Source organism: Psittacula echo, assembly GCF_963264785.1.
Source record: "Psittacula echo genome assembly, chromosome: 7".
Taxonomy (NCBI): domain Eukaryota; kingdom Metazoa; phylum Chordata; class Aves; order Psittaciformes; family Psittacidae; genus Psittacula; species Psittacula echo.
The window spans coordinates 60004850-60017686 of NC_137740.1; positions in this window are offsets into that span (position 1 = coordinate 60004850).

A 12837-nucleotide genomic window follows, 5' to 3' on the forward strand; every position below is an offset into this window, starting at 1 on the left:
TCTTAGGGTTCTGTGTTTGATAAGTTTGGAATTTGGTATGTGAACTCGTGTTCCTTGAGGAAGAGCGTGACTTCATTGGCTTCAGCAGGACAGGATTTTGTATAGGACATGTAACACCACTGTCTTATGTTTTAAAGTGCCAATATCGTAGTACGTTACGAAGTTTGTGCTAACCAGCATTGTTAAAAAGATGCAATTAAACTAACTGGTTCCAGCATATATGTTTCTGATTGAACAAAGTAATTCAAATAGAAATATCTTTTAAACTTTTAAGATTTAGATTAGACATGAAGAAGTAGTTTTCCCTTGTGAGGGTGGTGAGGCGCTGGCACAAGGTGCCTAGAGAAGCTGTGGCTGCCCCATCCCTGGCAGTGTTCAAGGCCAGGTTGGACACAGGGGCTTGGAGCAACCTGCTCTAGTGGAAGGTGTCCCTGCCCATGGTAGGGGGTTGGAACTGGATGAGCTTTAAGGTCCCTTCCAACACAAACCATTTTGTGATTCCATGTTCAGGAAGTGGTGCAAACACCTGCTACATGCCAAAGGCAGCAGATCTTGCAGCAGTCCTCTCTTTGTCTTACTGAGCAGTGTATAACTGGGACTGTTGAGTCTCTAAAGCATTATTTTTGTGCTAAACTCTTTGATCACTCATTGAGAAGTTGTTCTAGGCTCACCCAGTGCTCCTCCAGGCTGTCGTAAGCAGCAATAATACTCTTCGTAGCATTTCTCACATTATTTACCTACATTCTAATTAATAGAAATCTCTTGTGTACTATACGAGGACAAATTTCAGAAGACAGAAGAAATGTAAGCTAGTGCCACAAAACGTTGCCATCCCCTTTTGTACAGAATAGGTTGAAAAAGCTATGTTCACACAGTGTTCCAGACTGAAGACAGTATTAGAATTATTCATCATGTGGAAGCAATACGTAACTAATCTGGGATAGGAGATTTATTACCACTTTTATATCTTAATATATTGAGTGTATTGCTCTCCCAACTTTAATTCTTTATTTTCTGTCTTCAGTATTTCTGCAAACAAGGTTGACAACTGTGGTCCAGAGCAGCAATTATGATTTATTTGCAGAGCTACAGGATAAAGCCCAGTGCTGCCAAGGACAAGAAATAGTGTTCCCCCAAGGATATAAATCTTTAATGGATCCTAGTTTTTGTTCCCAAGTGTTTGCGTAACTCCGCACAGGGCTCAGATAGGAATGTTAAAGAGTACGGAGTCAGAATTATAACTTCTTTTACTGCCTGATGCATTTAGTTTTTACAGTTCTCAGGTCTGCAAACTTCTAAGGTTGTTTCAGAGGGCTTTTTGCAATGGATTTAAAGTAAATCCATATATTCAAATACTACATAGCAGTTATGACTGTCAAATATGAGGATCAGGAGATAAGTGGTCCCAGGGGTCACCAGAGCCATATTTCTGCTTTCTGCCATGGGCAGCCATGGCAGCTATGAGCCACTTCCTCTGCCCTCATCAGCATTAGGTCTTGGTCATCCCGGGCTCAAGGGGTCCTCTGCCAGCAGGCTGGAGGTGAAGAGTGGGTGATGGAAGCCAGGGGAGCTCACTCTGCAGTGTGGATTATCCTCATCTGAGAAAAGACAAGGGCCTGTAGTGACAGGACAAGGGGGGATGGTTTTAAACTGACAGAGAGGAGATTGAGATTAGATATTAGGAAGAAAGGTGACATTCAGTATGAGAATGCTGAGGTGCTGGCACAGGGGGCCCAGAGGAGCTGTGGCTGCCCCATCCCTGGCAGTGCTCAAGGCCAGGCTGGACAGGGCTTGGAGCAACCTGCTCTAGTGGAAGGTGTCCCTGCCCATGGCAGGGGGTTGGAACTGGATGGGCTTTAAGGTCCCTTCCAACCCATGCTTTCTCTAAATAGCCCTATTAATGTGATACTCACCAGGAACAAATGAAAGAACGCAGGCTTAGCTTAGTTCTTGGGGGAGGAATAGCACATGGGGTCTATCACAGTTTTAACTCCTGAACAAAAACTGTGAGATGATAAAGTGGAAGGGGCCCTGCACACATGTAAAGGAGTGTTGGGTTATGGGGTCAGTCTCTGAATGGACCTTATTCCACCCTCCAGGAGCCAGACTGAAACAGCAGAATAGGAGAGGTAGCCTCTGTGTTTCACCTCTCTGTAGGCATGGGTGTATCCCCATACACGTACTGACATGTTTAAGGAGGGGAGAGTACAGCCCAAATTCTCATCTGTGGCTGTAAACCAGACCTAAATACAACACTCAAAGGAAATAACTGGAGGCAGCATGATGGCTTTGGAGTTCTTACATCTGCCCTGCCAGCTGTTAAATTGTAAAGACTCTTAACAGCTCCTGTTAACGCTTGTTAATGACAGCTTGTGACTATTAGGGCACTCTTTAATAATGTCTGTTGTTTGTCGGCATTAAATGTTTTCCTGTTACCAAGGTGCAGAGAGAGGCTTGGCTCCAGAAATAGTTTTCCCCTTGGAGAAAAAATGATCCAGCAGTGCTTTAACTCCTGAAGCTACTTGTGCCAAATCAGTTCAAAGCCCACCTGTATTTTATCCAGTCTATCTGTGGGTTCCTAGAACTGCCCGATGCTCCTTGCCACCTAAAGAAAACATGGCATCTACTGATGATACTGATCACAAGAGGTGGCTGTTTCTTTGTGTTGAAGGCTGCAACCGCCCTCCAATGCTTTGGCATCCAGTTAAGAGATCTTTTAATCCCCACCGGTGGCATTGTATCCTGTTGAAGTAAGGGTTACATTGCAGAAGGTCTTGGCTTCCTGCCTGCCACTTGTAGCGTGAGGACCATTTACCAAGGCGCCAGTGAGATTGTCAAAGCCATGCTCTGCTACACTAGAGTTAGTGTGGCAGGCTGGCACCAACCCTCTGAGGTCCTCATGGTCTGTACCTGCTGAGACCTCTCACGTGCACCCATCACAGGCTTTCTAACCTGCCATCCTTCAACCAGTGCTGCCTGCAGGACCTGATTGTGGCACACACATGCTTGATGAGGCCCTGTGCAATAACAATCAAGGATGTGTCTAGGTGAAAATGAATGATTTCACCATTTGTGTGTAAAGTGGGAGCCTTCCTTTCAAACCTGCCCTCTGTCTGATACAGAGAAGGACCTTGGCCTTGTTATATCTCACTAGCTATTCTTGAGAGCTCCTTGTTTAGCTTTTGGAGATCCTTGGTTTGGTGCTTAACTCCACAGCTGTTCTATGGCAGGAAGAAATTGGAAGCACTGCAGTATTTGCACCCCTTCTAAGACATGGTTTCAGAAGTGTAGCATAAAGCAAGCTGCAGGTATTCCTGATTGAAATGGTAGCCTGATGTTGTGCAGAGAACTAGTCTGTTTTGCAGGGTCTGGGTGTTACAATTCACTGTGCCAAAGTCTTTATTTTAAAAATCGTTTCGGGGATGTCCATGCCCCTGTTCTCTAGTTCAAGAAACACCTGTGATGGAGAACAGCACAATAAGCAGTACAAAGATTTGCAGAGAGGAGGGGATAAAGAAGGAATGTGTCAGAGTAGGAATGCTGGATAAAGGTTAGTGTAGAGGTTAAGTGTTTGCATAGAGACAGAGGAGTGAGTGTTTCTGGGTTTATACCATACTTGCACCTCAGGCACCTCTCAGCATGGTTTTGATATCAGAATATTTCTTGGATTTATTCTTCTCTCTCCAAATCCTGATGTAGAGCAGCTCTTCTCTGCAGTTTTGGTTTTTTTCTTAATGCCCAGAAGACATTTGAATGCAGTGGTGGGAAAACAAAATCCCTCCAAACTCTTCTGGCCTGTCAGAGAGCACTGTTAATCCCTCAGAAGATCTTGCCTGGTAGCTTCAGCTGTGTGGCCAGGGCTCCATGTCCTGCACTCGGGAAACTGAGGGCAGAGTTAGCAGCAGGTTCAGCCATGTTTTAGCGCAGCAAAGGCATTGGCTGATTCCTTGTAGTTTTATGTTACCACTCTGATAAAAGCAGCAGAACTGTGGGAACTGTAGAAGGAAGAAAGATCAGTGAGAGCAACCAAACTGTAGAAGTGCCAGCCCCGCTTTTCCTGGGGCTCGTGGGAACATTCCCCCTCACTCTGGGGTGCTTGGGGCCAGCCCTTGCTCAGTGCCCTCAGTGTGCCCTGGGAGAGCCACTGTTGAAGTGCAGGTCAGTCACATGCCTGCTCCTTGCTGCGAAAGGAGGAGATGCTGCTTGCATTAACCCCACTACTCCCACTCTGGAACACACACGCGCTCTGCGGGCTGGCACACACAGCAGCCTTTGTCCCCAGGAGTGTGGGACTGACTGACACACCTCCCCATGGCATATAATTTGTCAGACTTGCATTGAGTTGGAAGTGTGATGAGGGCCTCAGAGGACAGGAGCAGAGCTGTGCTGCTGTACTGCAGTTGAATATCAAGTTCAGCCTATTTCTTGCGGTTCTGGGTTGAGGGTAGGTGCAGCTGTAGGGAATGGTGAATTACAAAGGTGTTGATACGGGTTATTCTTTTCAATCATACTTCTAGCTGCTTTTATCTGTAATCTTTAGAGAGGATCCTGCTTCTGGCAGTTCCACTGACTTGCCACTGGCAAGTCTTCATGTCAATGGGTTTTGTGAAAAGAAAGCGGGCTGCTTGAGCTATCCAGTATGGACTGAATGTCCTGGGTTTTTTTCATGTTCCTCTGTGCCTAATGTATGCTTTGCTAGTAAAGCAGAGGAGCACCTTGCTCATTTACTCTCGGCGCTATCAATTTCCCATCCTTGCCTTGCTGATCATCTTGACAGCCACTTACCAAGTTTGCTTCTGAGCTGTATTTTAGATTCTGACTGATTTCTTGGTCAGTGGCGCAGGCTCTTGGAGAACAGCCCGCTGAGACTTGTTCTTTGGGGTATGTTGTACTGCTGCATTTTTTCCAGCCTGCTGGCTCTAAACCGGAGGTACAAGGAAAAGGTGGTCTCGGAAGGCTGCTTGACTACATAAAGTTTCTGCCCTGCTTTTCTGTTGGGCATGACATAAGAATGTTTAGGCTGTTTCCTACTCACAGTTTGTGTATGTCTTTTACCCTATCATGCTTTTCTTATGCTCATACTCCATGGAGATTGTTGTTCTCGTCCGCTCTCCTTTGGCTCCTTTAATTGCATCAGAAGACAATGAAGGAGGATCCTCAAATTCACATTATTACATGGTGGATTGGTAGAACTTTACAGAGCTGTTACTTGTAAGCATTTTTCCTGTTTCCGACATCCACAAGACTGGTATATTCTGTAAGAGGTGAGGAGGCTGAGCAGTCAGAAGTGTCAACACTGCTCTGCAGCTGAAGGAACCCTGTGCTCATACTTTATAATGTGTGGGCTCAACAGAATGTGCCAGACAGCCCAAAATTGAATGGCTTTCTCGAAAACTCCTATATACCCGGAAAGAAAGGAGTCTTACGGTCTAGAAACAAGCAAAAAAAAAAGTAAGTCCTGTCCCTGTTGTGTGTCGCCCCGCCACCACTTCTTAAAAACTCTTACAGGGCTTACCTTTTAGTGGTTCTTTGGCTCTGTACCCTATGCATCTTCCTGTATTCCCTGTTAGTCACTGCATTAATCTTGTCACTCACCTTGCACTGTTACTCATCCCTTTCTCATCCAGACTTTTCACTGCTTCATTGCAGCTTCCTTTGTCCTTACCTGCTTCAGGCCCCACAACTTTAGTTGTACCAGTTCCCTCTCTCCTTTCCCTGACTTTCTCAGAGTATTTATCTGCCTTTTCCTCCCTTACTTTTCCATTCATGCCCACATAGTGCCCAGACGAAGAGCATTCCTTGTCTTTCTGTTATCCGTGGCTGTCAGATTTTCAGGATATCAAAATTAAAGCATTAAAATAATTTCTAGGATCTCCTGAACACCATCTGCCTTGATCACTAAGGATGTTGTTACCTCAACTCTGTAAGAGTGTCATCTTCTATTCTGACCCCTTTCCAGCAACTGCATTCAAGCTGTTAATCTTGCCAGGTCTCTACGATGCATCATTTCCTTTCCTATCCATCTGTCTTACCATATCTCCTATTTAGTTTGTCTTTATTTCGGAGCATCACTAATAGAGCGTCCTTTGTTCTGCCTGTGTTTAATCTTGTATTGGAAAGACCTATTTTCCTGGGCTATGGCATGGACTGTGCCAGCCTGTCTTTGCTTCTCTCTGCTTGTTCCACATCTGTCGTAATATGCATTGTCTTATTTCCCAGACCATTCTTGTATGTATATCCCTTGCCTATCCTCTGTCCTTCAGTATTGAGAGAGCATTTTTCACCCTTAGTCAAACTCAGATGCATGTCCAGCACTAGTCACATCCACCCTGAAAATGTGTCATCTTCTCTGAGTGACGCTGGGTGCTGCCATGTCAGTAACTCCCAGATACCTCAAACATGTTAGTGGTTACTGTTGCTGTTTTTGAAACTAAAGCTTGTTTTAGGAGAGCTTGATTTTCTAGCTTTAGTAGAGTCTGAAAACAAAAGACTGGTTGCTAAGCACATTCTGTAATTTTTTTTAGGGTTTCTTTTAAGTCTTTCTTTTTTGTTTTGTAGTAAGGGGTGGCTCATCTAAGTGGCTGCTTGCCTTGCAGTGTACCAGTGTGGCCATGCCTTCGTCTATGTGCTGCACAAAGAAACCATCAGGCTAATTTTCTTTCCATTGATAATTATCTCCTGAATCTTAGGACTCAAGAGAGAGAACAACTTGTAACGTCTTGGCAGTATTACATAAGTAAACTCTCCAAGGAAGTACTGTCTGTAAAAGCTGTGTGGGCTTAAACCATGCAGTACTAGCTAAAGAAACATGCAGTGAGAGTAACTATGCTCTAGTAAGAGTGTTACACACTGTAAAATTCAGAGCAAATTGTGGGCCTCTGACAGACTGCTTTCCGTTTTAGAAATACATGATCATACGCAGTTTAAGAAGCTGTACTTGTTCTGATGCTTTCTGGCTGCGGCTCAGTAGTGAATGACATCCGTTAGGGAGGTGTTAAGCTGCAGTTGTTACTGAGGGTTAATTCAGTGCATAACAGGGTTGGTAGTTGCGTAGTTTGGATGCTGGGCAAAGTGGTATTTGCGAGTTAAGGAAACTTGGATTTCTTGGATTGATTTGCAGGTAGGAGCACTTGCCCCCCTCACAGTTTCATTCTCAGCCCTTCTTTTCAATTGCTGAACTGAAAACCTAGTAGAAAGTTGTTCACTGAATGTCTGCTCAGAGCCTGGATTCTTTTTTGAAGGATGCCTTTGAAATGGTTCAATATGTGGAAGTATTTTCATCACCCAATTAATGAAATAAAACTTAATAGAAGCTCTAGAAGCTCTTCATCAGCTGTTATGAAAAGGGCAGTAATAATTCAGCGATTTTTTTTTTTTTTTTTATTTTATGCCAAAGAAAGGTTGAAAGGGGAGAAACCCAGTCATGTGGATGCAGGTGAAGTTTGTTACTCAGGCAGTTGAAGGTTTCTCTGTGTCCTCAACATCTGTTCTTCCTCTCCAGTTTTGTATACACAGCATCCAAACAGCACATGATGCCAACTGAAGGGACAGGGGAGTTCATATTTGTGTCTGTGGCTGCATTGGTGTAAAAAGAGAGTAATGCTACTTCAGAAGATACCCTATTTAGGAACAGCTTGTAAGAAGTTGGTACTTGCATACTGGGTTTGCATGTGGTCATGGGTTAACCCCAGCAGGCAGCTAAGCACCATGCAGCCACCATACAGGCACTAGCTCATTCCTCTGTGGTGGGATGGGGGAAAGAATTGGAAAGGTGCAAGTGAGAACTGGTGGGTTGATACAAAGACAGTTTAATAGGTAATGTAAAAGCCACTCACGCAAGCAAAGGAAACCAAGGAATTCATTCACCACTGCCCATGGTCAGGCAGGTGTTTAGCCATCCCCAGGACAGCAGGGCTCCATCACGTGTAACTTGGGAAGACAAACACCATCACTCCAAATGTCCCCCTTCTTTCTTCTGCCCCCAGCTTTATATGCTGTGTGTGACATCATATGGCATGGAATGTCCCTTGGGTTAGTTGGGGTCAGCTGAGCTGGTGGTGACCCTCCCCCAGCTCCTTGTTATGACTTGCTGGTGGGGTGGTGTATGAAGCAGAAGAGGCCTTGGCTCTGTGTAAGAACTGCTCAGCAATAAGTAAACCATCCCTGTGTGATCAATGCTATTTTCAGCGCAAATCCAAAATGCCGCCCCATAAAACCCCGGCTGAAATCAGTGCAGCGTGGTAAGCAAAGCTTTGTTGATCAGAGCAGGCAAACAAACCATGAGCCTATTGCCTGGTTTGTCCACACTCTGTGCCCTGCACAGAGAACGGGTGAGTGTGGCTGGGCAAAAAGTATGTGTCTGTATCAGATAGGCCGAACCCAGGCTCATTTCTAGCACTTCTGTCTTTGTTAGTTGTTAATATTTGGACATGTTTTTCACCTTGTTGGAGAGAGGGTGTTGATAAATGACCCAGTAAGAGTGTTCTTTTTTCCCTATGGTGATGTTCAGAGCACAGTTTATTTTGCGCCTACAATACTGATACATTCTTGGCTTTAGGAGGAGTTGAATTCTGTCTTGTACTTGTGGAGAGCACATCCCTGTTTGTGCTAAGTCCTGGAAACGTGCTTTAGCATGGTATCTAGCTTGCTACTCAGAGCCTTGCCTTTCAGATCTGCTCTCTTGTGAGAGATGGTGGGGCTGGCCTCTCTGAACAGTTGCCCTTAGGGGCCTCACTCTGGGGCATATCCTCTTTGCTTTCCCAGTTCACTGGGTATAACTTCACTGCTTGTCTCCACAGTTATTTATCTGCTTGTTCTACTGAAGCACCTGTGTTGTTTATTACAGTTATTAATTTTGCATGTTTATGTACATACGCCTTTCAGTTCCCTGTTCAGCTGTGACAATATTGAAATGCTCTTTTCATCTGGCAGACAAGTAGGTTTGCTTTGTATGCTCCTGGCCTCCTAAAACAGACTCCATTTGGTGCACATGCAAGCAAAGTGATTAGTAAGGGTGGACAGTAATTAGTATGACTTAAATGAGAAGCAAAGGAGCGTCTTTCTGTTTCTGTTTTACCTACTATTAGGCTGGGAGTTCTTGAATAATTTACTCTCTGAAGGCTTGGTCACAGACTGACTTCTGTGACTGTCGGCATGGCTTTGTGTGCAGTCAGGCCTTGGAGGCTGCTCTGTGCTCACTACTTGGACTGTTTGAGTGGCAGCGTTATTCCCTGGGTGCAGTCCTGGCTGAGGAAGAAGGATTTGAAGTAAATTATTACAGTTGCAAATTAGATTCCAGTGAATATTGTACAACACTTAGTTGAAATGTGCTCGTTCACTGATAGTTATACAAACTAAGTCTCCCTTTACTACAAGCCACAAGGTAAAACAAAGTAAAACATTCAGCTGTTTCATCTCTTGCTGATGCCACATACCACAGAAGCATGTCTTGATAGGTGAGGAATAAGTATGAAGTATGAGGTTTGACTTCTGTCACAGAAAAATGCCACATGGTGTTTAGCAGTGCACACACACCCACCCACCCCGCAAATGCTTTCAGTTACCATGGAAGTAACTCCTCCGTGCGCAGAGGGGAGACTGAGATTAGACATTAGGAAGAAACCCTTCCCTGTGAGGGTGCTGAGGCGCTGGCACAGGGTGCCCAGAGAAGCTGTGGCTGCCCCATCCCTGGCGGTGTTGAAGGCCAGGTTGGACACAGGGGCTTGGAGCAACCTGCTCTAGTGGAAGGGGTCCCTGCCCATGGCAGGGGGTTGGAACTGGATGAGCTTTAAAGTCCTTTCCAACCCAAGCCATTCTGTGAGTCTATGATATGCACAGGCTCTGTGAAGGACTATGTGAATTTGCTGCATGGGGGTGAAAGCAAAAACCAGGTCATAGCTAGAGTCACTCTGCAGTTTTTGTCCTGGTCGAGACCAGTTTCTGCTCTTGCTTCTTTATTCCCTGTGGGGTCAGAAGGGTGACTGCAACTTAACATAGTGTAATGCTCCAAAATGTACACAAGGTAAGCATGTTTTATGTGCCCTGGCAATGTAGTGCTGGCAGGAGGGCACTGAGGTCTGACTTACACAGTGTGTGTCTTGGTGGGTCACTAGAGTTTATTTCTTTTCCATGTAACTGACTAGAGGAGAGGAGGTGGTAGTTGCTGTGATCATGCTTCCCATTCACCATGATTAGTTTGTCTTGAAGATCCGCTTAAGTCCCAGATACTGTTTGGTGGCTTAGACCAAACTGAATCAGTTCATGAAAAGCCTTCAAAACCAGACATGAGTTGCAGAGTGCTCAGGAGTTGAACAATGCAATGATGCAAGTCAACTGTGGACTCAAAGAAGTCTTCCAGCTTAGTGATCTAAGTATTGTGCTGTGGTGCATATGTCAGGGCTTTTCAAAGCCATGAAGAAAATGCAGGTCAGAAGCTCAAGAACAGCAGGGAATGTGGGCAGCCTGTGTATCCCGATAGTTTGCTCTGTATGTGAAGTTCTGCTCGTTAGGTCTTGAAGCTTCACTGAGAGCACAAGCCCTTGCCTTATGCAGTTTTCCCCTTGTTCTATATTTAGGCTAGAGACAAGGAGATTTTCAAGATCATTAAGTTCAGAAACCAGCAAACTGAAATAATGCTAGATTTGGTTTTTATAATGCTTAAAAAGAGGCATCTTAAATGTTACAGAAACATAAGGAGGCAGTGGGAGCTGTTTGACTGCTTAGCACTTTCTGTATAACCCCTGCTAAGGGTAGCACAATTGAGGGGAAAAAACCCAGCCAGACCTTAACTCTTAAACCTTTTCTCTTTCAAATGTCTCACTTGCCATGTTCCTGTATACATAGAGGAGCTATGCAGCTCTTCAGGAAGCGTTGTGGGCATTGATGTGCTAACACCTGAAAAGATAGCTGGTTTTTTATATTTACTCTTTCAGCTGTGAGAGCAGCTGAGTGCATTCTGCTCATACCCACATAGTGTGGATGCTCCCTCATTGCCCTTCCCAGAGATGGATGCTATCATAGGTATTTAGCAGTATGTTTAAGGAGGGAGCCATGACTTGTGGTTCCTGCTCGTAGGAATGTGTGAGTATGTGTGCATATATATATATATATATACACACGTTGGGTGTTTGGATTTATCCTCTCTTTTTCATGTTTGGAACTATTGGGTGAAGTGCAGAGTCATCCACTTTGCATCCAGCTCCACGCAGTAACTGCTCTATCATCCAGCCCTGGCTCCAGGGGCTGGATTGCTGGATTTGTATTTCTCAGTTTCATGAGCGTGTGTGTATGGGGTGAGCACATGAGAACTGGAATATGTGGAATTACCTCCCATCAGTGAAAGACTTGAATACTGGGTCTCTTTCCTGGGAAGTGCTATAACTGCTAGCTGCTGAGTAAAAGATGGGCTTCTTTACTGACTAGAGGGAAGGGCTGCAATTGTATTTAAAGAGCCTGTCTGTGATAGGTACTCTCCAAGAACCATCCCTGACCTTTCCAAGGAGGAGTGCCTTCTGATCCTGGTCAGACAATGCTGGGAGCTATGCTTAGGCTGGGGCATCTACGAGTGTACCCCAGGCAGCCTGCTGCTTGGTGAGCTTCACTGTCCAGCAGCAAGTTAAGTTCATAAAAGCATGTTTAGGGCTCTGCAGAGCTGACTAGAGGTTTTCTGGTTGCAGGGATTTCAGAGTCACAGGATGGTTAGGGTTGGAAAGGACCTTTGGAGATCATTTAGTCCAGCCACCTTGCCAAGGCAGGGCCACCTAGGGCCGGTTACACAGGAACATATCCAGGTGGGCCTTGAATGTCTCCAGAGAGGAAGACTCCACCATGCCCTTGGCAGCCTGTAGATTTAAGTGCCTCGGTCCTGTGGGCAACTAAGATGATTAAGGGAGTGGAGCATCTCCCTTATGAGGAAAGACTGAGGGAGCTGGGTCTCTATAGTTTGGAGAAGAGGAGACTGAGGGGTGACCTTATTAGTGTATATAAATATATAAAGGGGGAGTGTCACGAGGATGGAGCCAGGCTCTTCTCAGTGGCAAACAATGATAGGACAAGGGGTAATGGGTACAAACTGGAATATAAGAGGTTCCACTTAAACTTGAGAAGAAACTTCTCAGTGAGGGTGACGGAACACTGGAACAGGCTGCCCAGACAGCAGAGAAGGAGTCTCCTTCTCTGGAGACATTCAAAACCCGCCTGGATGCATTCCTGTGTAACCTCATCTAGGTGTTCCTGCTCTGGCAGGGGGATTGGACTAGATGATCTTTTGAGGTCCCTTCCAATCTCTAGCATACTGTGATACTGTGACATTCTGGCTCTAGGATCCTGCTGGGAAGTGGGCAACATCATCCAGCAGGAGCCGCTTCTCTGGACCCCCAGTCAGAGTGCTGCATCTCCCCCATCCACCTTGCAGACACCCGTCAGCTTGTTGCACACTGGGGTGTGCCCTCGCTGTGCCCTTGCCCCGCTGCAGGGCCGGATTTCCTTGCCCTCCCCGGGGCAGCAGGACCTGTCTCTACTGCAGGCACGCTGTCAGTGCGGGTGGAAGGATTTAAAAAAGCAGCCGCCTAATCCACTCCTGACTCTCCTTAAAAGCCTCCCCTGCACACCGCGCGTTGCTAGGGCCTGCATAGATCCTGGAGACGGCGCCCAGCAAATAGCTGAGCCGCTCTCTGGAAAGCCAATATCGCAGCCCGGATTGCAGGGCTCCGGCACGCCGGGACTTCCTGCAAGGAGGAATTCAACGTCTTCCTTCTGCTAAAGTGATGGCGACAGTTTCTTCGGCCGTGAGAAGATGTGGAAGCCCACGGATGTGCTGATAAGCATCCCCCTGAGATA